The 27,016-nt window shown below is 43.9% G+C and overlaps 1 long non-coding RNA gene across 1 annotated transcript in view; it reads left to right on the plus strand.

Moving 5' to 3' along the window:
• The window catches only part of LOC105517359, a 21,831-nt gene extending 12,269 nt beyond the window's left edge, over window positions 1-9,562 (plus strand). Inside the window, exons 2-3 of the long non-coding RNA XR_001002656.1 lie at window positions 7,071-7,132; window positions 9,452-9,562. This is a non-coding gene — a long non-coding RNA (uncharacterized LOC105517359). The remainder of the gene's footprint in view (window positions 1-7,070; window positions 7,133-9,451) is intronic.
• Window positions 9,563-27,016: the final 17,454 nt, after the last annotated feature.

Here is a 27,016-nt window from a genome sequence, read left to right on the forward strand (position 1 = left end):
TGAATTGATGGGTGCTGACGAGTTGATGGGTGCAGCACACCAACATGGCACAAGTATACATATGTAACAAACCTGCACGATATGCACATGTACCCTAGAACTTAAAGTATAATAAAAAATTAATAAATAAATAAATAAGTTAAAAAAAAAAAAGAATGCATACTATAAGTCAGACATGGTTCAAGGCTTTGTTACCAGGATTTCTTTTGATCCTCAAGAAATTAATTAAGGTAGGTATTATCCCCATTTTAAACAAGGAACTTGAGGCTCTGAGAGATTAATAAAGAGACTGATCCAATAGATCATAAGTTGTTGAACTGAAGTTGTACCTGGTCTCCGTATACTTTCTCCTGTGACACAAGCTGGGGGTGACAAGCCCATAAGATAATACATTCAATGCTTTAGAAATAAGAGTGTAAGCAAGTTACTGGAAGTACTGAGAACAATGTTATTTAGTTCTGGATCAACTAGGGAAGATACTCTTTTAGACTTAATCTTCCTATAACAGGAAAGATTAATTAAAGATTGAAGATTTCCACAGTAGATGGCATGCTTGGAGCAGGTGATCTGAAATAGAAGAAAATTTGAATTTTAATGAAAAAAGTTATCAAAAGGAAAAAAATTGAAATATTTTTATTACACTGTTATGGGATTCAGCACCAAGAGCACATTTCAAGTCAGGAGTCAGAGTGTGTGAATGATTTTCTGAGATGCTCTGTACCTCTCATGGTGCCACCTGGGCACGGTACTATGGAGGAACTCAAAAATATTTGTTGAATGAGTGAATGGAGAGAATTATACTTAAGTCTATGTAGACACCCCTTCTCTCTTCCCATGTCATCTTTACTATTAGCAGAGGTGGGGACTGGCAACTTCATGTGGCTAGATGGCTGGAAACCAGACAAAAGACTTCCCACCAGATGCTTGGGCAAGTCCCAGTGCTTAAAGTATGTGGAAATGCACACCCCAACCCCTTTCGTAGTTCTTACTCGCTCAACTACATGAACATTCATTCCCCTTATGCCTGTGAAGGAGCGAAGACTCAACACGTTACTTTGAAAAAATTGCCTACTCTTTCCTATTATCCTCTAATGGCCCTGCATCAGTCTTTTGTTGGTTGTAGTTACATTTGGGGAGAGCATGATTTAATCCATGATATATTGCATTCTTGGTGATAATGAACTATAAAGAATGGGGTCCTGTTGTAATTTATTTCAATAAATTTCAAATTACTATCTAGAAGTACTAGGAATAATCTCATGAATAAAAGAAATAAAAAAGGAATTTATGGGATCTTTACATTCTCTAAGGAAATAATTCAAGTACCAAAAGAAGCAACTAAATTTAGGTAATAGAAAATCAAGGTGTTTAAAGGAGAGCTGTTGTTTTACAAGATCTGAAATCACTACTTGGGATGCAATAAAAAGTGGTAAGGGTGCCTGCTTACAGAGACCCAGTGTCATGAACCAACGCAAACATTTACGGAGAAAATTATCTAGTTCAAAAAAAACAAGGTGATTCAATTTACAAAGGACATAAAAGACAATGGAAAAGATCCTTTATGTACCTGGCAGAAACACCAGGGGAAGCTCTACCTCTTGATTAGATGTAAAGATGGCAGGACAGATTAACACCCAAAGACACATTTCAATGGGAAGCTGTTTCACTTTGGGATTGTAGAGCAGGTTCCCCAGGCCACAGACTGCAGTGGAGATTAAGTTACAGATGACTGGGGGCAGGGAGTTCTCTGGGGAACAATACCTGTTGGGGAGTGAAGGCAGCAGGACTAGGCAAAGGGGAAATTAAACTGTGATGCAGCTGCAGTAGAGGCCTCAGCACCCCACCAGGAGCTGCAGAGCTGGGGGTGGCTTTTCCAAGAGATCCTGAATTCAGGCAAGATGGGTACAACCTTTGTACCATGCTATGGATTAGCCACTTGGAATGTGTGTTGCCCCCAGGGTAGGGGCACATCCTAGAGCAAGGCGGTTCTTTTCAGCAATGCCTAGGGAGGGACTCAGCTGTGAGCCATCAACAGCTAACACTTCTGGCAGATGTGGGGGCTTTGTGGCTCAGTCCTGAAGACGGGGTGGGAGTTAGGCCATGCATCTCTGTCTATTCTGCTGGAACCAGTACCAGGAGGCGGAAAGGAAAGAAGATGGTAGAAGGTTGCTTAACGTAATCTATTTTTAAATGTGATGCTGAGTTGACCTTCAGCTCTTACCTTAGCCACTACAATAGCCTTCCTGTAGCTCTTTCCACTTCCACACCTGGCTCCCTTCAGAGTGACGGTAAAACAATCTGAAAACATAAATCTAGTCCTGCCATACCCCTGCCTCATACCCTTCAATGATTTCCCATCTCACATGGGATTAAAAACCCAGCTCTTTGACATGCTTGTAAAGCAGGGTGACCAGATAACTTATCGTGCAAACCAGGACACTTTTGAGAGCGAAAGGAGGCCCTATCCCTAGTTGTACAAGGACGAAGATCTAAACCAGAACTATTTTTGGCAAATTGGGATGTATGTTCACCCTACCTACAAGGCATCTGATAATATGGCCGCCTTTCACCCATGTTTCAGCCTCTTCCCAATGTCCACTCCTCTTTGCCTTCCATTAGATTCTGGAACAAATTAAGCTCTTTCTCACCCCAGGGCCTTTGTTTTTGTCACTTCCTTCCATCTCTACTTCTCCCTCTTTTATTCTTCAGGTCACAGCTTAAAATGTTTCTATTCGCAGAGGTCTCCCCATCTAGTCTCCATTGTAGTGCCGATTTATTCTATCCATAGTCCTAACTACTATCTGAAATTACAATCACTAGATTTTAAGCCCCAAAAGAACAAGAATCTGCTGTCTAATCAGTGTGTCCCCAGGGATTAGCCTAATGTCCTTCTATAGGTTTAGCATCAATAAGTACAAAGTGAATGAATGAGGAGCTTGGGAAACTGTTCTGAAACAAAAATGTGTGTGTGTGTGTGTGTCAATGAAATGCCCAAGACCACCATCAAAAGACAAACACATCACCTATATCAGAAATTATACAGGTGGCTGCTCACCCTCAAAAAGGTGGGCACAGAGAAATGCAAAACATTAAGCAGTCAATTTGCAAACACCTAGAGGATCACAGGCTGCTGGATAACAACCAGCGGTTTAGTGATGAGGAGATGTTGTCAGAACAATCTAATTTCCTTTTAAGATGGAGAGACCTTCATCAAAAGCATTTATTAAGTGTCTGTCCGCACACAGTCAGGAGGAGACCATTGGAGGTGGAGGGGCTTGTGTTCAGCTGTGAAGCATCAGATTTAATATGTGTCTTCAACCAAAATCTGATTTTGATTCTGTGATAATTTTCTTTCACAGGCCAAGCAAATATGAGATCCTTACAGTAGAAGGTGGTAGCAGAATTGTTACCAAGTTAAGGTCAGTATAATTACCAAAGCCTTTAATTGAAAAAAAAAATTCTTATGATTAAAGGATGATATTTGCTCAGGTTCAATGAGGTTAAATTTTCTGGGCTCTGTCTTGTAACACCTGATCATGTCCCAGAAAACAAAATTGTACTCAGATGAGCAAGTGAGTAGTTTTAGATTCCTGTGGAATGGTTACCAGATGCCCTCTTTTGAGAGAGGGTTCAAATGAAATCCTGAAAGTGAAACTTTTGATACTGATTCACACACAAACATCCTGGTGAGCATTGCAGACTAACTGAAATGCCTTTTTAGGGGTCAAAAAGTCACATGCACCTTCCCTGATGCCACTGCCAGGTATTATAAACTTGACTTTTACAGAGACGATATTTCGGGTCAAGTTGACACAAACCCCTCCTGTCACACAGCTATACAGACGCTACAGATGTGTGAATTGAATACAAAGCAGCTAGAAGATTCCACAACAATAAACGCTTACAAAAATCTTAAAGGTGAGATCGAGTGAGATGAGACCATTGGGTGTAGTGAAGGGTAAGCTTGTCCCAACTGTAGGGATGGCACAGGTACCAAAGAGCAGCTCGCCAGCCCACAGGTGAGATGTCTACATCTAAGAAGTCAGCTGCAGTCCAGGGACCTGGCCCTAGCCATAGCATACTGCCCTATAAAGACTCTGAAGAGCAAGATAGCACCCCAACCCAGAGAAACTGGAGTTTGGGGAATGTTGAAAAAAAATGCCTCACATCTGTCCACAGGGAATAAGGTAGTGGCAGCCTGGAGACGGTGGGCAGCACTGATGGTAGGGAGGCAAATGGGATTCAACATTGCTCCATGTACCCAACGTTTGTTAAAGATGTATTTGTGGCTAGGTAATATCCTAGGTGATGGGATACAGTACAAACAAGACAGACACCATCTTTGCCCTCAGGGAGCTTACAGCTTCCAGAGAATTTAGATATTGATGAACCTGATGGGTCATTATATTTCTGGGCCTGCAGAGAGAGTCATGGAGTTTGGGGAATAACTGAACCAATGGGAACAAGGATTAAGTAGGGGCAGGGGTTGGTATTAACTAATCTCAGCTATCTAGAGTAGAGGCCTGTAGGACAGAGTCCAGAAAATAACTTAACAATCCATTTTAGGTTCTGTGATTCAGTATCGCCCTAAGGAAGGCGAAATGCGTTTGAATGTTTGCCAGATTCAATGATTACAGGAAAGTCCTTGTCCCCCATATCTGCCAGGAGCATTTAGCACAATGGACCACGGCCTCCTTCTTGCCCATTCTTCTCTCTTGATCTTGGAGACACCTCCACATCTGTCTCTCACTTTACTGGCAGTTTCTTCTTCATCTCCTTTGTTGGCTCCTTCTCAACTGCCCAACCCATAAATGCTGGAATGTCCAGGTCTTTGTCCTGGGCTCTTGTCACTCCTAATTGCTGTCCTCCGGTGGCCTCATCCAGTCTAAGGTTTATGCCAGTGACATCCAACCTGTTCCTCCAGTGCTGACCCCTTCCCAAAACACCAGGCCTTCCCCTTGTCTTAACAGGCACCACAGACTTGAATGTCCAGCCCCCAAACCTGCTCCTCTCTGAGTTTCTTGTATTTCAGTTCATTCAGTTACTGGACCAAGATCTAGGGGTTATCCTGATTCCTCTCTCCCCTTTGACTCCCACATCCAACTCATCCTAAGTCCTGTCACTTCTTCCTCCAAAACTTATTTGACCTCTTAATCTCCATTGCTATACACCTGGCTCAGTCTGCATCATCATAGGAGCTTCCTAACTGATTCAGCTCCTCCATGTCTTCCCCTTAGAGGGATCCATTTAAACATTAATCAGATATGTTACTCTCCTATTGTAAAAGTGATAATGGCTTGCTCGTGCATTTAGCTTGAAGTCCAAATTCTTTATGTTGGCTTAAACGCCCTACCTGTTCTCTCCATTCCCTCCCCGCATCCCCTTTCTCACTGTGCTTTAGGCACAGTCTTCTTTCTGTTTTTTCAGACACCATAGTCCAATCTTGAGGCCTTGGTATTTGCAATTCCCTCTGCTTGGAGTGTTCTTCTCCAATTTTTACATGGCCCACTCTACACTGACATTCAGATCTGTCTAAATGTTCCTTCGGTGTGGCTTCCCTGGCCACCAGACCAGTAATGCATGGTTATTCCTTATCATATAATCTTTTAAATGGTCTGTATGTTGCTTACTAATGTTGATATTGTTATTATTTACATACTTATTTATTTATTTGTGGTTTGTCTTCATCCTTTAGAATGTAAACTCTGGGAGAGCAGAGATATTGTATTAACAGAGCCTGGAACAATCTCGGTTATATATATGGCAGGAGTCCAGTCAATCTGTGAAATAAAGTATCTGAATGCCCAAAGGCTAGTATTACACCAACCTGTCATGAGTAAGTGTATCAGTCAGGTATTGCTGTGTAGCAAGTCACTCCAAAACTCAGTAACTGAAAACAACAGGCATTTATTATTGCTCACCAGCTTATGGGTCAGTTCTACTGACTTGGGCCAGGTTTGGCTGATTTTGGCTTGGCTTGTTCCTGCATCTGTGGTCAGTAGGCAGGATGGCTGAGGGCTGCTTGGTCTAGGAAGACTTAACTCATAGGTCAGGCAGTTTGACAAATAGTGATGGTGACAGGATGACTGGGCCATATGTCTCTGTCATCCAGTTGTGTGAGCTTGTTTGCAGGGTAATCATGGGGTCTGAGAGAGAGAGGGCAGAAGTGCCCAAAACCTGTTGAGGCTGAGGCTCAGAACTGGCACATCATCGCTTATACCATATTCTGTTGGTCAAAGTGAGTTCCAAGGCAGGCTTAGATGTAAGGGATGGGGAAATAGATTCCACTTATTGATGGGTGCAAATGCAAAGTCACATTGCAAAGGTGTGGCCTCAGGAGGGGGCAAAGGGCTGAGGGTATTTTTGCAATTAATCAACCATATTAAGGATGGCAATAAAAGTGGTGACTTTTCATTGCCACATTCTCCTTCCCAGACCAAGGCATAAAGGGCATATACAGGCCCAGAAGTACCTTTTCCTCCACAGGAAAAGGGCTGGCCACAAGATACAGTGTGTTCTTGGTTGCACAGCTGTGATGACTGGGGAATTGGGGGACCTGGTCCCTGCATGCACCACTGCTGGAGAACTGTGTGGACTCATCTGTGGCCAATGAAAGCCACAGAATCCCCAGTCCTTCCTCATACTCACCCACTCACAAGGAGCCAGCACGTAACTGAACATACGTATGTGTGTGTGCAGGGTGGGGCCTAACACAGGTGCTAATGCCCCTATTGAACACCCCCCCAGAGAAGGAAGCAAACACCAGGCCTTCTTTTAGCACCAGATGGCTCCCATTTTGCAAGTATCTGGTAGAAAACAAGGATAAATCAAAGGTCCAAAGTTCTCTCCCTTCCTCTCTCCCTCCTGCCAACCTCTCTATCTCTCACTCTTAGAATTGGGGTCTCACTCTATTGCCCAGGCTGGAGTGCAGTGGCACTATCACAGCTCACTGCAACCTCAATCTCCCCCAGGCTCAAGTGATGCTTCCACCTTAGCCTCCCGAGTAGCTGGGACTACAGGTGTGCACCACTACACTCAGTTAATTTTTTATCTGTCTCATCTTTGAGTAGAACTCAAGTGACTCAGAATGAAAAGACCTTGGCACAGACCTGTTAAGGAAACTCCTTATAAAGTGAAGAAAACAACATGCTCAGCCATGTCCTTGCCTTCTGTGCACAGTAGTGCATTCACTGCCTGAGAATTCAAGGATAAAACAAAAAGGGGAGCTTTTGTTCCAACAGATAAGTACTTACCTTTTTCAAAAAAATGCGTAAGCTGTCCTGAGTGTTTAACAGTTATTCGCACAGCTTTCCAAAGACTCACAGCATTTAAAAGCTAACCCTCTGGAGATTCAACAGCTTCCTCCATGTCCCACCACAGTGGAAAAGAACTCTGGGTGTCCTGGCTCACTGTCCAGCTCTTCTCTCTTCCCTTCCAGCTGCCAATTCAGCTTTAAGAAGTTCATTCTCCACACTCAGATGCAGGCATATGCATTTGACTTGAGCATATCGATTTCAGGCAGGTGAGAGTGGATGTAGCAATTCAGCCTGACAAATATTTAGATCAGTTAAGTGTCCTTTAGAATCACTTGAACTCAATGTTTCCTTTCCCCAACCATTTCACTCCACAACCTACCTCCCCAGCATAAAATATTCAAATTCTTTCTAAATTTCATGTACTGAAAAAATACTTCTAGGCCCTAGCTACATGATACCTCCACTGGGAGTCCTGTCCTTTCCGTGCCCTGAGAAAACCGGATCTAAAGCAGATTCAAATGACTCAGCAGTAGGACTCAGGTCTCTGTCTCTGCCTGCTTACTTGGGGAGTGCTCCAGCCTTTGGGGCTCTCTTGCACTCCAACATAAGAAAGAAATCATCGATGGCTCCATTCCCCAGCACTTGAGACTTTTCTTCCCACAGACACATTCCTGAGGACACCAGTCATGGGGAAAGAACTCCACTGGGGTCAGCATTGCATCCCACTAGGCAGTTTAGGACTTGTAAGTAGAGTAGTATGGGCTTGGTGTTCTCAGAGCCTCTCACTCATGATTCATGGCTCTCCACCCCAAGCATCGGAACTTGCCCAACTTCACCACAGAAGGAAACAGCCTGTAAGCTTGGAGGGCCAGGGAGGAAACCGGAGGCATGTGTGGGAGGATTAGACACATGAAAAGATATTTACAGTAAGGTTCCCTTGTCATCCTATCGAACTGGGGGTGCATAGAGTACAATAAGACCCCGTGTGAGTACGTCAGATGACAAGGCTCAGGTCGGATGGGTGTGTAGAGTAAAGGCTTTGCATCACCTTTGCCAGGGTGAGAGAAGGCTATGGATAGCACAGGGGACCTTGATGATGGGGTGAGGGAGCCCATGTGGATGTAGTAGTCACCAACTGCTTCCCAGTTCTCCACATGGGAGAAAGAGCCCTTCTCTGTAGTCATGGAAGCTCACGTTCTTGATGGTTCAGAGGTTAGGGACCTCTGATTATTAGGACAGAGCAGAATAGCAGGGCTGGCCCTGATAGATCAGACATCTCGTGACACCCTTTAAAAGGCACTAGAATATTTGGAACTCCAGTGTAACTAAATGCTCCTCAAGCTTTACCAGCAGGTGAGCAAGGTCCCATTGTATTTGGTACTCAGATCCCCACCAATTCTGTAAAAGTTTGCCAAGTTTCCCCTCCATCTCCCGCACCCTTTCACCAAAAGATATGCCTAAGAGTTCCCAAGAGGCATCTAACATAGGCCTGCATGTCAGCCCAGTCTTCTGGGCTGAGCTTCTGCACTGTTGCCTTGATGGCTGAACCTGATCTCTGTCGCAGCACCCACCACTCTTTCTCAAGCCTTGACACCTTGGCAGGCTTTGGCAAAAAGAGGAGAGCTGTTCTTCCTTGGCATTATGTTCACTTAGCAGGGGTCCCACAGCAGGGTTGCTTGGACCCCAGAGTATCGTAGGGCTTAATAAGACCAGCCCTTTCATCTCACACGCTCTATCCTTTCTCTCACTGGTGCACACATGTCAGGCGTCTGAGTAGGGAGTGCTCAAATATTTGCACCAGCTTGAGTCAGAACCCCGACTTCCCAGGTCTGTTACCGAGCCTGGTCCACACTTTAGGGTCTTTTCCTCATGGTCTGGTCTTTTTCAGGTGCCTACCTTTCCTCCCTGCAAACTGCCTTGAGTTGCTTCCCCTTCTCCCTTCCTTCCTGGTCTGTCAGAGGCATCTTGTCTGTGTGCATATTTGAACCCCATCAGTACACAGAAATCATGTATTTCCTTGAGGGCCCCTCAGACCCCAGGTACAAACATTGAAGTAAATAACAGCAGGGATGGGGGTTCTGCCTCACTTCACCTGCCAGCCATGTGCAGACCTTGTTTCAGTCCAACTGAGACTTTAGCGAATGCTTCATTCTGGTTTCTGAATGGCTTCCCAGCGTTTGTCGCTGTGTTCACAGGGCCACCCGGGTTGGCTGAGTCAGAATACCAGCCACGTGGCATGTCTCATGGGGCAAGAGCTGTGTGCCCATGGGAGCCCAGAGAAGGAGCACACTGAGGACCAACACCAGGTGGGACTTGCCCAAACAGGAGTCTAAAGAAGATGGCCAAAAGAGGGTTGCAAATCTAGTAGTTTAGACGTGGTGCCAAGATAAGGTCAGATTCCGAGCATGTTTAGATCAAGTAAATGGTGTTTGAGGGTGGCTGTCCTAACCACCTGCAGTTGTTCACTACTCGCCTATATAGGCCAGATTGTGTCAGCCAGGGAGATGGACCAGGCTGGCTTGAAGGACCAGGGCAGATTACATGCCCCAGACAGGTGTTATACAGTGGTTAAAGCTCCTGCTTGTGTTTAAAGGATTATTTACAAAATGTAAAAAGACTCAAAGACTTTAATTCCTTTGTAATGCTGGGATTAAAATCTCAACTAACAATAGTCTAACTAGATGGGAAATGGGAAATCTCCTATGGAAATTTGGTTCTTTTGAATTCAAGCTGCATACACAGTGGATTATTTTCCCCCTATAAAATGAAAGTGTATGGCAATCTGGGTATTCTCTTACTGAAGTGAAGATAGTAGTAAACTAAATATTTTTTAGTGAGAGGATTGCTCTATATTCTGCTTTTTCCGCTGGTGTTCACTAGGGCTTCTAATACAAATGCAGTATCACCCTCAGCTCTTCTTATAATACCTGTTGCGTGCGATGATGTGGGTGCTTAGGGGACCAGGATAGGGGATCTTGTATTTCGGGGGATGCAGGCATGAGTGGATGAACCAAGGTCAAATAATGAGCTGAAGTTCATTATCTCTGTTTCCAACTCTGCAGATGAACAATATCATCACAACTAACCAATTGATCAATTATTCATTCAGTCGTTAAATGAGAAGCTACTGTGTACCCATCCCTTTCCTTGGCCTTCTGGACAATTAGACATGATGCCTGTCTTCAAATTGCTCACACACCAGTTGGAGACACAAAAGTTACATGCAATAAGCAACAATCCCTAAATGCTCAACAGCTCACCAAGCCTGAATGGAGAGGAAGAGACCTTGGTGTGGCCTGGAATGAAAGAGCAGCTTTAGGAAGGAGTGGCATAAAAGAGAGAACTTAATCCAGCAGTTTTTCTTCCTCTACACCTAGATGGTATTACATGTGTTACCAGCCAGTGTTGGGTACCAGTGGCACTGATGCGGTCACTAAGGGGCCCTTGGTACCAGGGCTGGGAAAAGGGTGGGGAAAACAAGACCTCTAGGCCCTTCAAGAATGAGCACCTCCCTAGATAATCTGCCTAGGCTGTCCCTCCCTGGCCTCCACCTGGTCCCAGTATGCTTTCTCTGCCTCTCTCTGTTTCATTCTCTGGCTCCATCTTTTTATTAGTGTTATTTTATCTCCCTCCTGGTTGTTTTTCTCCATTCTTTCTCTTCTTTCTTTTTTTTTTTCTTTTCCTTTTTACCAGTCTACTTCTAATACTCTTCCAGTGCCCCTCCATGATCCATTCCAGATGTTGCTGGATTCTTATGTAGACTGATGCTAGAGGTCATGGGGTGGATGTAAACAATGTCTGCAACCTGCCTTAGCATTGTTATTTTTAATCCTGTGATAATAATAGTACTGATACATATTACAAGTCATGTCTTTGGATGTAGTTTCTGAGAAAGTCCAAGTTGTTTTTATGAAAGAACACCCATATAAAGGAATGAGACGATCTAAGTTACATGAAGACATTAACTGCAACAAAACGAGGTTAATATATTTGATTTCTTAGCCAACTAATGCTTCTAAACATCTTCCCTTCAGAGCATAATCTCCTTGCTCATCTTATTCTCCACAGACCCCTCTCCACTGGAACTCTAGCACCTAGAATAGAGTTGGATATACACGAGGTGCTTAATACATATTTGTCAAATTGAATATCCAGTTTTAGGAGTTTAAAGAGGGTTTTCAAATGGGGACAAGCCGAGACACAAATAATCTCAGGAATGAGATGAAACTATTTGGCCAATTGGAGATGAAGTTCACAATGGAAACTATGACATGACTTAACATCCTTAAGCCCTGAAGTAATAATTAGCACATAAAGTTGGTCTGTTATGGACTTCGTGTTGTGCTCCCTGCAAAATTGATATGTTGAAATCCTAACCCCCAATGTGATGGCATTGGGAGGTGGAGCCTTTGGGAAGTCACTAGGTCACAAGGTTGAGGCCTCATGAATGGGATTAGTGGCCTCATATGAATGATCAGGAGAGAACTTGCTTTTTCCTTTTTCTGTTCTCTGCTTTGTGAGGATACAGAGAGAAGACAGCTGTCTGCAAACCAGAAAGAGGGTCCTCACTGCACTTCATATCTGCCAGTGGATCCTTGCTCTCGAACCTCCCAACCTGCAGAATCGCGAGAAATAAACGTTGTGTAATCCACCCAGTCTAGAGTAATTTGTTCTAGCAGACCAAGCTGACTAAGATATGATCTCATCATGTAACCACTTTTAACCTTAGTCTTTCTATCTGTAAAGTAAGTGGGTTAGAGAAATCATTCTAGAAGATGTTTCTGCTTTAAAACAATTCTTCTATTTCCTTTCCAATGTGAAGTTTGGGTGGTCCCATTGTAAATGACTCCATTTGATTTTGATTTTGAATTTACTGTCTTTCTTCCCACTTTCATCTCAGGTACTTAGGTCCGGTACGTGCTTTTGATCACAGCCTCAGAAAATAGAACAGTGTGTGGCATTGGGAGGTGGGGCCTTTGCTTAGGAGCTTTGGAAACAGAAGTAATTTTCTTGTCCACATGTTCACAGTTTAAGCCTAAGTTCTTTAAGTTTTAGTCTGTATTACTATTGGTTTCAAACATTTAATGTATGGATTATTCCTTTGGTTCCTGCATTCCTGCTTCCATAGGCATATTGACTTGTTAAATAATGAAAATTAGCTGAACCGTGGCCTAAAAATCAGAGTCTTCAAGGGCTAAAAGAAAAATGTAGTTTGGTCACATCCCCACCCTGCTTTCTTCTGGGACCCTCGGGGTAAGGTAGCTGGTATTTGGTTGACATGGTCCAGGTATTGAATAGATGTGCATGCTTTCCTTTTCTTCAAGAATGAGGAAGCTGTCTTCAGATGCCGAAGTCGGATTCTATATAAGTAGCTGGGCTATCACATCTGAGCAACCTTGCAGGAACAGTGTTCACCCTGCCTTTAGTTTTCTGCTGATGTTATTCAACATTCTTTACCAAATTTGGTCTCTTTCTTCCTCTCCATTTTGGCTGGTGCATTGGCTTTCTTTTCTAATCTAGAAATGGTGAATAGCGATGGTGGCTGCAAACACCAGAGAGGAGTCAGCGGAGGGGGTAGGGGTGGTCGGGGAGGCTATTCTTTGACAAGGAATAAAACAGAAGCCTAACTGGGAGGCCATCAATGCACCCTCTGAGTGTGAGCAGCAGACAATTGCTTCAGATGATCTGGGAAGACAGTCACCTTTTAGAGCGAGAGTTGCAAACTGGCAGACCAACAGTGAAATTTAGCCACAAACGTAATCGTTTAGCCAGAAAAGTGTTTGGAATATATTTTACAAAGGTCCACAGGTCTTACCACCCCTAATGTCTTGTTCTGGACATGACACACACTCATACATATTGCCTGTCCCTTTGTGGGGAGTTTTCTTTTACAATCTAGAGTCTGATCTCAGATGAAACTTCTTCTCCCACCAAAAGAAGATCCACACCAACTCATTATCAGCTCACTTTTTCTCCATCTTTAGTTTAGGCCATATCAAAGACGTTGATAACCATGTCTGTAGACAGTAACTGCAAAAATTGCAAAAATTAATATCCAGATTCACTATTAGAAATTGGCTGACTCCATGTTTTAGAGCCTCTCGTTCAACTTTTCTCTGCCATGCTAGACACGTGACAAGCCAAACTCTCTCTGTGTCAGTCTTCACTGTGCTGAGCTCTGTTGGAAGCCTCTGGGAGCTCAGTGTGCAAAGGAGATAAGCCAGGAGCATGATGCTTGTTTAATGGTTCTCTCTGCAGTGTCCGTGTATTCTTAGCTCCTTTTTTCTTGCCCATTTCCTTGGCCTTTTATCATAAATTCCCTGTGTTGTTTCTATACCACTCTTGGCAGGATTGCCCACTGTATTCCTTCATTAGCTTGGTTTTATAAGGGAAAGGACGCTAGATGTCTTAGTCTGTTTGGGCTGCTATAAAAATACCTTAGACTGTGTCATTTATAAACAGAAATTTCTTGCTCACAGAATTTTCTTGCTTCTGGAGGCTAGGAAGCCCAGGATCAAAGCACCAACACATCTGGTGTCTGGTGAGATCTCATTCTCTGCTTCATAGATGGCACCTTCTTGCTGTGTCTTCACATGGCAAAAGGGGCAAACAAGCTCCCTCAGGCTTCTTTCACAAAGTTACTTAATACCACTCATAAAGGTGGAGCCCTTGTGACCTAATTATCTCCTAAGAGTCCCTACCTCTTAACACTACTGAATGGAGGATTAGTTTTTAACATATGAGTTTTGGAGGGACACGAACATTCAGCCCACAGTACCAGTACCAGGGTACTATTTAGTGTTTTCTCTCTGCCAGCATTTTGATATTCACATATACTGGAGCAACACTTTTTTTTTTTTTTTCTTTTGAGACAGAGTCTCTCTCTGTCACCCAGGCTGGAGTGCAGTGATGCAATCTTGGCTCACTGCAACCTCCGCCTCCCAGGTTCAAGTGATTCTTCTGCCTCGGCCTCCTGAGTAGCTGGGATTACAGGCACGTACCACCACACTGTGCCCAGTTAATTTGTTGTATATTTAGTAGAGATGAGGTTTCACCATGTTGGCCAGGCTGGTCTTGAACTCCTGGCCTCAAGTGATCTGCTCACCTGGGCCTCCCAAAGTGCTGGGATCACAGGCATGAGACACCTCACCTGACCGAGCGTCACATTTTAATAATTTCATGTAGCACCCTTTGGCCAAGCAGCTGTTCTCTCTTTCTGGCCCCTAGTTCATCACTTTACAGAATTCCATGGTGTCAAATGTCTCTGATGTCAGAGATTTGCCTACCCCAAAGAGCATTTTCTCCTCTTCATTTCTGTATAAGAATCTAGGAACCTCTAACACTTGGAAGGTTAAAGGGAAGGCCATTTGATTATCTCTAGGATAGCACAGAAGTGAGTCCTACTGGGTGGACTGGGTAGGGGGTTGGGTTTTAAGACCTGTTCAGTCTTTAGCTTTTTTTCAATTTTATTTTAATGTAATAAGTTCACTGGGAAGTGTTCTCAGGGTCAACATTGTTGAGGGAGTAAGTAAAGCAGGACTGAGCAGAGGGAGATGTTAGACTGCAATGCAGCATGGCATTTTTTGTTTGTTTGTTTTGTTTTATTTTTTTCCCCATGTCTTACAGGGGTACTCTGGAGCTGGAATGGATTTTCAGAGATGTCCTGAAACAGGGCAAGGGGACTAGGTCTTTATAACCCACACACACCAGTAAGTCAATGCAGGATTCCCTCAGGAAAGGGGTGTGACTTCAATCATATTTCAGTTCTTAGATTCTGCACATGTGTTAAAGGATGTGTTTGACCATTTGTATAAAGCAATCTGCATATATATATACAAAATCCTCAGAATCTGATGCCTCACTAAGGTATTCTACAATTATTGCCTTGAAAATATTGTCTGTGAATGATGCGGGTAACCACAATTATTAGTAACAGAGTATTTGCTTCAGCTAGAAGGAAGGGACAAAGAAAAACATAGCATGCCAGGAGGCAAGAGTGGATACCACAGAGGATGACAGAGGGGATGTGTATGGAGAAGGAGACCTCACCCTCCAATGAACCTCTCAGAATGGAACCTGCTCAATGTCTGCCTTGGGCATGAAGCAAGCCTTGTTTTATCTTTAGCTTCTGCTAGAGGAGTCTGAGTATTTTCTCAGCTTACCTTTTCCAATATCTCAGGCTGTTCACTCCGGGTACCTCACTTGAGGATTTGACCTTTTCTCCTTCTTTGTGATGGTTGTTTTGAGTTTACAAGGAATCAAATATTTTGTGAGCATCCTGGGGTTTGACTGCTCAGGGAGGAGCCAGAGACAGCACAAAGCCAGTTTCCCACTTTTCAGGCTCACTGAGTGATTTGCAGAATGGAGGGGGCTTCTAACACATGGAGTGTGAATTGTGTGCATAAGCAACTTGAAACCCAGGCAACCTTCAGCTCAGGGTTTCCTGTGAATCAGCTGGGTTTTCTGGCATAGCAGTGAGCAAATGGCATTAATGAGGTAGGCATAAGATGATGCCAAAGAGGCTCGTCCATTCAGTAGGAGTTGGGCATAGCAGTGGTGGAGAAACAATAAACGAGGGGGCTGTTTTATCCCCTTCCCCTCCTTTTTTTTTTCACAGTAGCAACGTTTTGGCTGATTAAAGTACTTTTCATGGTTCCGGGAGGGAAATGCCTTTTGTACTACACACTAGAACGTCAGTTCTCATTACAGAACCCTGGCTGTTCAAATGCTATCTGAATCTCCCCAAGGCCTCCTTGGGGAGGCTGTAGGCAGAAATTTCAAGGAGCTTATGCCAATTATTTTCTTTCTATCTACATATTGATGGCTCACCCACAGTAATCATGTGAGTCAGGTGCTATGAACACAGTTTCCTTTAGTTCATTCATGACTTTTAAGACAGATATCTAAGTTTTTTTTTTTTTAACACTTTTTCCCCCTTAGCCTCTGCAACTGTCGTTTGTGTTGTCTACTTGAGAATTATATGGCAGATCAAGGGGAGAAGTGACTGAGAGTTTTTGGGGGGATGGGGAGGAGAGATAATTATTGGGACATTATTTATGCTAATACCTGAGTTAGTCACGGACATATAACAGAAACATAATCTGAGGCCTCAGTGGTGGGAGCAGGTGTCAAACTCTGGACTGCATTGCTTAAAAAGTATAATTTAGGGTCCTTTTGTTGTAAGTTACAGATTTTACTGTGGCAACTCACAAGGGAAAAGAGGAGTTAATTGAAGTCATTTAGCAAAAGCCAACGCTGAAAATCAAGTATCAGAAAGTACTGGAACTAGAGAATTTAAGTAGCAGGAAGTAATAGTCTCTTTAGGGAAGTACCAGTGTTTCACGTCATCTTCAATTTCTTTCCTTTTCCTGTTCAAGGTTAAAATTCCCATGCGAATCTGACCCAGCTTGGGCCTCATTCCAACCTCTTGTCTAGATAAGAGTGCAGAGCCTTAACTGATGGTGCCTTTGACTGCTTGCCACAAGGGAAGATCCAAAGTGTGGCAGAGAGTGACCAGGTTCCAGACAGGCAAAATCAGCAGATGTCCATTCGCAAGCTGAAAGAGCTCCAGGTGCCCTAGAAAGGCACATCAATGCCCCAGCCTTACACTGTTCCTTGTTGTTAGTGCAGAGTGGCGGGACAGCCTCTCCGTCCCTTTACCCGGTGCTCCGGGATGGACTCCATGTTGCCTCCTTTGGAAGAAAGATGAATTACAGTTATCCTTCTTCTTGGTAAAGTGATCACAAAAACCAATCCAGTTTAGCAGATTTAATTTCAGTTTGAGAGGAGAGGCTAGGGAACAGGGTTGGCAAAGACTCTATCTCCCCAGGCTTCGGAGATTTGTCTTGAGTGGCTGTGAATGCTGCAAGAGAAGGTGATGATTCTCTAAAACCCTTGTTCTCAGGTCCTCTGATGGCAGCCATTCCTTCAACTGCTCGGATAGGCTCCTATCAAGTCCTAGCAGGCCTCGTGTATTATTTATTTGATTTTTAAGAAATGGTGCCATTTACTTTTAAGGAGCCTCTGGGAATGAGCATAATTAAGCATAGATTAAAATGTCTGAAAGACTAAAAGCACCATAGCGATACAGTGAAACGAACACAAGAAGCTTAAAAACAGCCTCACATTGTCATTCCATCACAGCATCCCAATTAAGAATGATACCTAAAAATCAAGCCTTACTGGAGATGATCAAACTGAGATTTCAGCTTTTGGATTTTACTGTGATTCTAATGATTTGGAAAGATTAACGTGGGACATAGTTCATCTACACCATCAATGGAGGCACAAAGGGCATCAGTCAGATTTGAAGGAGGAGCAGATGAAGGAGGAAAGAAAGAAGAGAAAGGAAGAGGAGGAGAGGAGGAAGAGAAGAAGTAGCGGGTGGAAAAAGAGGAGGAGAAGGACCCACTGAAACTCCTAAAAAAAACACTGCAGGGGATTCTGGTGCCCACCAATGTCTAGGCTTTTGCTACAAGCCAAGTCATGCTCTGGGTAAGACAAACTGTCAAGTGTGGAGACATTAAACAAACAATTAAGATATTTATATAGAGTGAAACTTCTATGAAGGAAATTGTGTTTAGGACAGAGTTGCTGGGTGGCTACTCAAAGTTGGGTGCTCAGGGGACTTCTCTCTGACAAGATGAAGTCAGTGGAGAGAAGAAAGCAGCCTTGGGAAGATGGGGGAGGAATTTTCCAGTAGAAGGAGGAGTGATTGCAGGGGCCAGGAAATGAGGCAGGATGACGTCCAGGTTGGCCTTTCCTGGAGCATGTGGGGAAAGGAGCAGGAGATAAATAAGTCAGGTGAGTAGCAGTGGGGTAGGCAGGGCCAACACTGAGAAGATGAAGTCATTTCACACCCTTTCTGGGGGCCTACTTTTAGGTAACTCTATCAGTTAGGTGCTTTGGGCTGGAAGTAACAGAAAATCCTAACTGGTGGTAGACTAATCATATAAATTAATCTTTTAAAATCTAACAATAAGTTTGGAAGTCAGCAGTTCCAGGTATGGTGGAGCAGCTCAATGACATCAAGTTCCTGGGACTTTTCACATTTTTATCCTTAATATCTCAGAGGTGATTTCCCTCATAATTTCGAGAAAGATGCTTCAACTCTAAACTCTGTGTCCTCATGTGGCAGTGGGTCAAACAGAAAAGAGGATGCAAAAAGCATGTTCCTTGTAGAGCTCTTTCCTTTTATCCAAGAGGAAAATCATCCCCTGCTGTCCCCCAGCAGATTTCCTCTTGACACTTCTCTGCACATACTGACTATGTGCGTACCCCAGACTGGAAGGGTCTAAGAAGGGGTGATCTCAGGGAAGGCCCTATCTGTGCCCAGCATGGGCAGCTGTCCACAGGGGTTATTTGAGAAATGTTTGCCCACATTATCTTAGGAAACTCATGGAGTAACTGAAGTAGGGAGGATGTTCTGGAGGAGGCTGTTGTTTCGGGTTCGTGTGGAGGAATAGGGCCAGAGTGGTCTTGGCTGGGGTTTGCTGGAGTGGGAGGAGGGGGCTGCTGGCATGCTGTGGAGGACACAGCCCACCAAGCTGTTCTTGGAGTGTAAGATGGAACAGAGGGGAGGGTGAGCTAAGGGTAACAGGTGCAGGCTCTGGAGAGACCCCAAGGGTGCAGGGCCACTCATTAGCCTTGCGCTGTCCTGGGCTTCATCATCTATAAAATGGGAGTGACAGTAGTGCCTGTTTCAAAGGGTCTTTTGACAAATACACATTTTATACATGTAAAAGCACACAGAGCAGTAGTGGCATAAAGCAACCAGTCAATAAAGACTGGCTATTATTTTATTGTTCTTCTGCACCATCCACCTCTTCCCATGTCAGATTATCCCAGTTTGTTGCAGATTTTACACTTTCTTTACAGATCACAAAGAATCTTCATGTGTGCCAATTCACTGGCCACTTGGTCTCTCTACCCTCTTGGTGATATCTGTGGTCATAGCATGAGAAATCCCTTGGTGCTACCAGACCCATAGTGGGTAAAAGTCTCACAGGAGCCTTTGTGAAGGCCCAGCCCTGTTCCTTTCAAGGGACAGCTCACCCAAGGAGCGTGTTTTGAGAGTTTGGATGAGAGTGGTCTTGGAGGTGCCTCGGTTAGAACCGGGAAGTGCAGCAGCAGTTTCTTTGAAGCTCACGAGGTCAGGGTGTTCTTGGCATTGCCTCAGTTTCTTCTCACTGTGCCTGGGGGGCTAGGGAGAGGGTAGAGGTGATGAGAGGAGAAGCACAACCTTTTGATTTCTTTCCTTGCTGCTGAGAAGCTTTCACTCCCTCCGGAGGCTGGGCATCTGTGGGAGAGCTGGACTGTTTTATAGCAAGGATTTTTTTTTCCCCTTCTCTTTTTTTCTTTTCCCATCAACACTTGTCAGGGATTCAAGGCAAAAAGCCTGGCAAAGGCCTGGGCTTCTGCACCAGCGCAGGCAAAAGATGGGTCTAAACAGGGAACAGAGCGAGGCATTGTTCCAACACTGCAGAGTGGGGAAAGTAGGTCAGGGAAGAAAATGCAGGTTTGACAGAGCTGGGAATTGAACTTGTCACCTCAGAGCCCATTGGTGTAGAAAGTGAACAGCCAGCAAGGGACTAGGGAGGAACCGAAGTCTGCTGCCCGGGCAGGGGCAGACACACGCTGTGAAAAGCCGCCTGCATGACGGTCACTGCCCACTTCACATCATGGCCGAGCTGCCATCTTCCCCCTCCCCCTCCCCCATACCCTGGGAAACTACACCAAGTGATCATTCTAGACAGCAAGAGCAGCTGAGGCTCTCTCCGGAGAGAATGCCAGGCGGCAGCTTCCCAGCCACCAGCTGCATTTGCAGGACTGGGATTTGAGACAACCGCCCCCCTCCCCCCCCCCAGAGAGGAGGCTCTAATTACAATCAACATCACCTTCTAGGAAACTTCTTGCGCGAATGGCTACCAGCAGAGAAAAGCTTTCTCCTCATCACCCTCCTGGTTAGTACCGTGGCTAGGGGTGCCAGACGTACCCGAGGCTTGGTAACTCTCCCACTTTCTCTGAGTCCAGGCACTGAGCGATTTTGAACGAAGAGTGCTTTTGTCAATGCTAAGGAAGTTTCAGATTGGAAGCAGCTCCAAAGTCTTTGCTCTGATAGAGGCCTCCTCCTCCCTGCAGGTCTCAAACATGCTTCAGTAACAAGAGACTTTGAATTGGTGATTTCAGGCCTGCCTGCCACACCTTGGCCACCAAGAAATGAAAGTTTATTAGACACTTGAATCTGAAAGATATGCATAGCCACAAAGACCGCAAACTTCTGTGCCTACCACTTCTCCCTGGACTTTATTCTGTAATTAGTGACCTGTTTTCCCTCTTTGTGAAATGGGGATAGCATTGGGAATAACACCACTTCTTTGTAATGGAAAGATTATCTGACTGGATGCAAAGACTCAAACTGCATTTCTGCTTAGTTCACTTACCAAAATTTGTCACCTCCAGATTCCTCAGCTATAAAATGAGGACAGAGTGTCCTATAGAGCAGAGTTGTAAGAATTCAACCACAGATAAATGAGTTTGATACGTGGAAGCACTTTTCCCAGGCCTGGCACCTACAGGAAGCTGCATCCAATCCAGGAAGCTACTCCCTTCCTTCCTCCTTGTTGATAATGCTGAAAGAATTTCTGGCGGGAGTATTGGGACTAGATATACTAGGGCTGGCTCTAAACAAACAAGCAAACAAACAAAGGGAGCAGAGAATAGGATCTGTCTGGTCACCTTGTCTTGCATATGTGGCTATTTAAATAAAAATTAATTAAAATTCAATAAAATTAAAAATGCAGATTCTCGGTCATGTAGCTAAAAGTTAATCATTCAATGGCCACATGTGAGTAGTGGCTATCATATTGGACAACACAGAGACAGGCCATTTCCATTATTCCAGAAAGTTCTATGGGACAGTGCTGAGAGCATTCTTACAGAAATAAGCCTCGCCCTACCTACGAGAACAAGCTTCTTAAAGCAAAACCCAGATTTCCTTTCACCTCGGAGTGCATCGTCTTCTTTTAAAGACGTCGCCTTTAAGACACACAGTATTTATTTCATAGCCTAACCAAGAAGACCATACTATGTACCCAGGCGTGTTCATATCCCCCTTTCAGCTGGTCTTGTACATGTGTCTTCTGACCACCTTCTACTCCCCCTGCCAAGCAGGTTAGAGGAAGACCCTGCGAATACAATGTGGGTGCAAATTGGGCTTTCCTATTTCATAGACCTTGCTCCCCTGGATGGCTTTATGCCTAACATAAAGGGAGAAAGATACCACCACATTCTGTAATTGTATTATGGAATATGAGGTGACTTTAAAACAGAGAAGAGCGCCTACTCTGCCGGCCTTCTAAGAGCTGGGTCAGAAAAGAGTTTTTATTTTCTTGGTGCAATGAAGGAGGCAGTTTTTATTATTGGGGGTAATATAAGGAGATTGGGAAAACGACTTTTTGAAGAAAAATTAGTGTTGTGAAAAGGAAAAGAGGGACATTTCAAAAATCCCAAGTCACCTTAGCCTCTGGCTGGCAATATTAGTGAAAGGACATCTGTGATCATTTTACACGGGTGTGGCTAAAGCCCCAAGCACCGGTCACTGTGGGCTTCCACATGACACCCCTTCCTGCAGGGCAGTGAGCTCACACTTATTCAATCGCTCTCACTTTCTGTGATTCAAATAGAGCAGAAGTTTCCAGGAGGGATTAAAATGCACACCTGAATGACTCCAGCCCACTCCAGCCCAGAGACAAGCAAAGTCGGCGTGATGGGGGCGGGGAGGCATGAAATAAGTCAAGGTTAATTCAGCGTGCGAGGAAAAGTTTGAATTATTCATTTTCTGACCCTGTACCAGGTACTTTTTACTGCGGTCTGTTATAGTCTCTTTGGAGGCAGAGTAGTCACACATGTGTCTCAGCCATTTTTTAAATACATGCTTTGTCTTTTAGTTTTAAGCAAAGGGGTTGCGAACATAGGACTCTGGTGCCAACAGCAGCCTGGGAGATGCCTTTTGGGAGCACCCAAATGTGGCACAGCTGAGAGGAGGGAAGGAGCAGGCACTTAGCACTTCCATCCCATTTGGGCTAAGTGATTGGGCAGGAGGAGAGGACAGATTAAAAGCAAGAAGTGAGAAAAGCATCTAAGGGTTTGGAGGAGGGCAGGAAGGAGGAGGAAGTTTCATAGAAGAGGCGTGATTTAGTTTCCTTAAGTCATCAGAGCTCTTTCTTTGTCTTTAAATGACATTTTCAACTGGAAATTCATCTGAGCAAGAGAAAAAGAGACAAAGCTCTATTGATTTAAAGAGGCAGGGAACATCATAGAAAGATTCTAGTACCTATTAAGAGAAATCAGAACCGTGGACCTTGACTAGGTTGTTCTTGTATATTAGAGGCTATTTCTCATCTCTCATCCCACTGTGAAGTGAGTATCACGAAATATGCCAAGCAGTTTCTGGATCTCAGGCTGCTTTGGCTGGCATTTTATTTAGCTTGTGACATTCTTGGCTGTTCTTATTCTGGTGGGCATCAACACTGCCCAAATCTGCTGGATTGAAATTCATGTTCAGAATACTCCTTTGTTCTAATAACTATTCCATGGCCATCATCCCTGACCAGGTTGAAATAGTGGAGTGTGTATATTCCAGTGCTGCATCTCTGCATTTGTGAGGGTGGAAGCCTCACAAAGAGTTGTGGCCATGTTTACAGCAGGCTGCCATGCAAAGCTAGTGGTAAACCTTTCAGATACAGGAACTGAGACGTATCCATGCAGAAAATGTGCTTGGTGGTTCTAGAATGTAAGCTTATGTTTCTGGTTGAACCTAACTCAGAAACCACGTAAAGTAGAGGTCACAGCCGGGTGCGGTGGCTCATGCCTGTAATCCCAGCACTTTGGGAGGCAAAGATGGGCGGATCACGAGGTCAGGAGATCAAGACCATCCTGGCCAACACGGTGAAACCCTGTCTCTACTAAATATACAAAAATTAGCTGGGCTTGGTGGTGTGTGCCTGTAGTTGTAGTCCCAGCTACTCGGGAGGCTGAGGCAGGAGAATCACTTGAACCCGGGAGGCAGAGCTTGCAGTGAGCCAATATTGTGCTACTGCACTCTAGCCTGGGGACAGAGAAAGACTGTCTCAAAAAAAAAAAAAAAAAGAGAGAGGTCACAAACTCAAATACCTACAGAGGCCCAGGTAGATGTCAATGACTGAAGTAAATGAGTGAAGTGGGATGGGAGTAAGGTAATGGGAAGCATGAGGGATGGGGGCTAAGTGGAGAGCATACAGCCAATTCAAGAGAAAAACTGGGACTCAGCTCTAGCAGATTTGTGTCATGCAGGGCTGGGTTTTTGAGATAATCTAGAAATTCATATTTTTGTGAAATCTCTTAATGTTTTAAAATATTGGCCCAACATAGATGGTCTGGCCAGGCACAAAGCAGCCATGAGCCAGATTCAACCAGTGGGACACCAGTCTACAAACCATGATTTGGAAACCTCTCTGACAAGGCTGGTTCTAATGCAGTGATTTGCAAAAGTAATCAGTTTCATGGCTTCCCTGATCCTGAAATGCCCCCTTAATGGCACTAGTATCAAACAAGGCCAGGGGGCTGAGACTGTAAGCTGCTTTCATGTGCAGCCATTTTGCTAAGTGGCTCTTACCAGCTGTAGGCTGTAGAGTTCCTCACCCTGTTCCAAGCATGGTCTGGTCCTTCTTGGGGATTGGAAATTGTGCTCTCACTCCTCTTCCAGCTAATTGCTTTAATGCATCCTGAATGTATCTAGGCTGCCGCCCCTAACCACTGGGTCATCATTTATTCACAGGCCTGAAGTCCCTTAAGCAGCCTCCTGCTGGCCCTCACGCTGCAGGGGATTAATGTAGTCTGGTTGGTGAGTCAAAAAGAAAGATGACATCATTTTCATGTCAGGAATGAGGATGTGTGTTTGTGTATGTACGGGTTATAAAGTGCAAAGACAGGAAAACCGAGGCTACTTCTCTTATAAAGTAGCACAATAGCCCCCTCCCTCTTTGTCTTTTGCTTTCAATCCAATCTGGCTTCTCCCAAGTGAGTTATTAATATGGGACACAGCCTGACTTCTTCCCTTCTGTCTCCTCATATAAATCCAACTAATTAATTTATTTTAACAAGAGGAATCTTTTTCTATCTACATCTCCGTCGTTCAAGCTCAGTTTCTCTGAATTCAAATCCAAGATACACAGCTACTTCAATAATTACACTTTGAACTTTATCTCTGAGGCTCAGTGTGCAAAGATCTCTTATTTTGCATCATCAGATCCACTGTCATAAGCTAGGAGAAAAGGAAGTCTTAAGTAAAAGGGTTATTAAATGAGAAGAAGAGTTAGAGAGGCCAGGTAAAGACCAGATTCATATTCTGTCTGGTTCAATTAATGAAGGGAAAATGGAAAGAATACTGCATGTGCTGGAAACTGGACAACCTAAAGAGATTTACACATTTTTTTTAAAGCTCCACTACTTTGAGTTCACTCAGTACCACAGAATGGTGGCATCAGAGTGCCTCCTCCTGAACAATTACTTGGTTAAATCTTGTGTCTTCTTTAAATATGTGAAAGGAAAACTCTACCAAAATATGCCATTTGTTGCCAGTTAGCCCAATTAGAAACCTCCCCACCCTTCCAAAAAGAAAGCTGAAGCAAACGGGGCTGTGCTGGTTTCAGGGATGCTCTCTCGTAAAACAGTGTCAGCATGCCACAAGCTGAAGGAAAGGTGGATCCTACAGAGGAAATTCAGGTCAGAACTGACAAAGGTGAGATACGGGAAAAGCAAGAATAAACTAGAGATCTCCTTATGTTCCTCCCAGCTGCAGGAATGCATGCGAATGATTCCCCATGTGAATAAGCACTGGTGGAACTTCCCAGATCATTCCTTAGAGCTCCTTTAATTCTTTCCTTGGTGCTGCAAGGGATTTTTCTTTTTGTGGAGAGTGTCAATGCTTGTCTTTCAAAAGCACCACCGCCACCCCCGCCACCCCCCAAGAAAAAGTAAAAAGAGGATTTGCAAAACCAAGTGCCATGCTGCCCATTTGCACACGCATGCAGAAAGGAGTCAGGAACTGCTAATGAACGTACCAACTGTGTATGGAAAATCAGCCAAGCTCAGGCTTTGGGCTTTCGTTTCTCTGCTGAGATCCTGACTCTAGACTGCCTGTGAGAAACATGAGCATGGCTTCAACCACAATGTGAACAGAGAGCAAGGCTAACAAAGGTGAGGTTCTCCTGGAATATGAGTTAAAAACGAGCCCTGTCTTGGAGCAAGCCAGTTATATCCCATTATTATTTCCTGACTTGGTCTGGTAGCATCTTAAAATAAAAGCAAAACTTTCTCCTTCTTATTAGGACCTGCGACCTTTTAAATCTTGCTTTCCAAGATTTAGGAACTGGCAAGTATGGTTAATTTTTAGAATATGTTTTCTATTCTTTCCTCACTTCCTCTCTCCTCCCTCCCTTCTTTCCCCTTTTTCTCCCTTCTTTTTAATACAATAAACTACCTAGCTATTTTTGACTGAAATGGATCAAAATCCCACTGTGTATGAATTTAGGGATGAGTGCAATCTTGAGTGTGTCTAGAGACATGTGCGTGTGTGAAGTAAAAAAACTGCACCCTTTGTTCAGCTTTTCTGTGCATTCATGTCTATCATAATAATAATAGCTACTATTTATTGAGCATTCAGCATGCACTGAGCATTGTGCTATGAGCTCTGCATATATTACCTCACTTAATGCAATTATTAAAACTGAAGAAAAGTGGAACATCTCCTTTCTGTATTCCAGTAATTCTTCATTAATAGATTCCTTCATAGATATGCCGCTATACCTAGCCCAAGCCCAAATGATGACTACTGCCAAGGATAAGGTTGTTTCAATGTGTAAATATTATTTGTGTTCTAGAGGCAAGTGGGAGATGTCATCTTCAAAACAGTAAATCTGTGCTCACTTTCTGGAAGTTTGCTCTCAAGGGACTTGAATGTCTTAAAGTGAATTAAATTATTTGCTTCCAAAGCTTGGTTTTGGGCAAGCTATTCAATCTCTTGTGTGTGAATTTCCTCAACTGTAAAATGAGACTTAATGGGTACATATGATGGGCTTAGAACAGTACATGGCATATTAATTGCTCAGTGAATGTTAGCTATTATCATTGTTAAATTATCACAACACTCTGAAGAAGGCATTATCATCCCCATTTTACAGATGAGGAAACTGAGGCAAAAGAGAATTCAATAAGTTGCCCAAGGTCACATAGCAGTCAGTGAGGGAGGTGATGATTCTCACCCTAAGTTACTCTCAGTTCAGAATCTACAAGTAAAATATGATTTTACCTCTTGTTATAGAAAGTGATGTGTGGTCATGGCTATATAGACAACTTCTTTCTCCTATAGGAAACCTGAGCTATAAAGCAGACATAAAATGTCCTGAAGACTGGAAACGTGTCACATGAGAAGCATTTTCGATCCCTCTGGTAGAGAAGGAGTGCTTAATTACCATGTGCCACTGCTGTTAACCTTTGCAAATAAGTCTAATTATCACAGATTAATGAACAGAGCTTAGGCACATCTAAAGGGGCTTTGCTGAGGGGTTTTCATTTCTGCATTTCATTATCTCCATAAACGCTGTTGTTCCCCATACACACGGTTATGGGACTTTTATTATTTTTTTAGCTGCGCTCTGTGAAATATCAACAACAGAGCCTGCGAAATAGCTCAGGGCAGGGATCGCTTTCCAGGAAATCTT

This window comes from Colobus angolensis, unplaced genomic scaffold, assembly GCF_000951035.1.
Source record: "Colobus angolensis palliatus isolate OR3802 unplaced genomic scaffold, Cang.pa_1.0 Scaffold30, whole genome shotgun sequence".
Lineage (NCBI taxonomy): Eukaryota > Metazoa > Chordata > Mammalia > Primates > Cercopithecidae > Colobus > Colobus angolensis.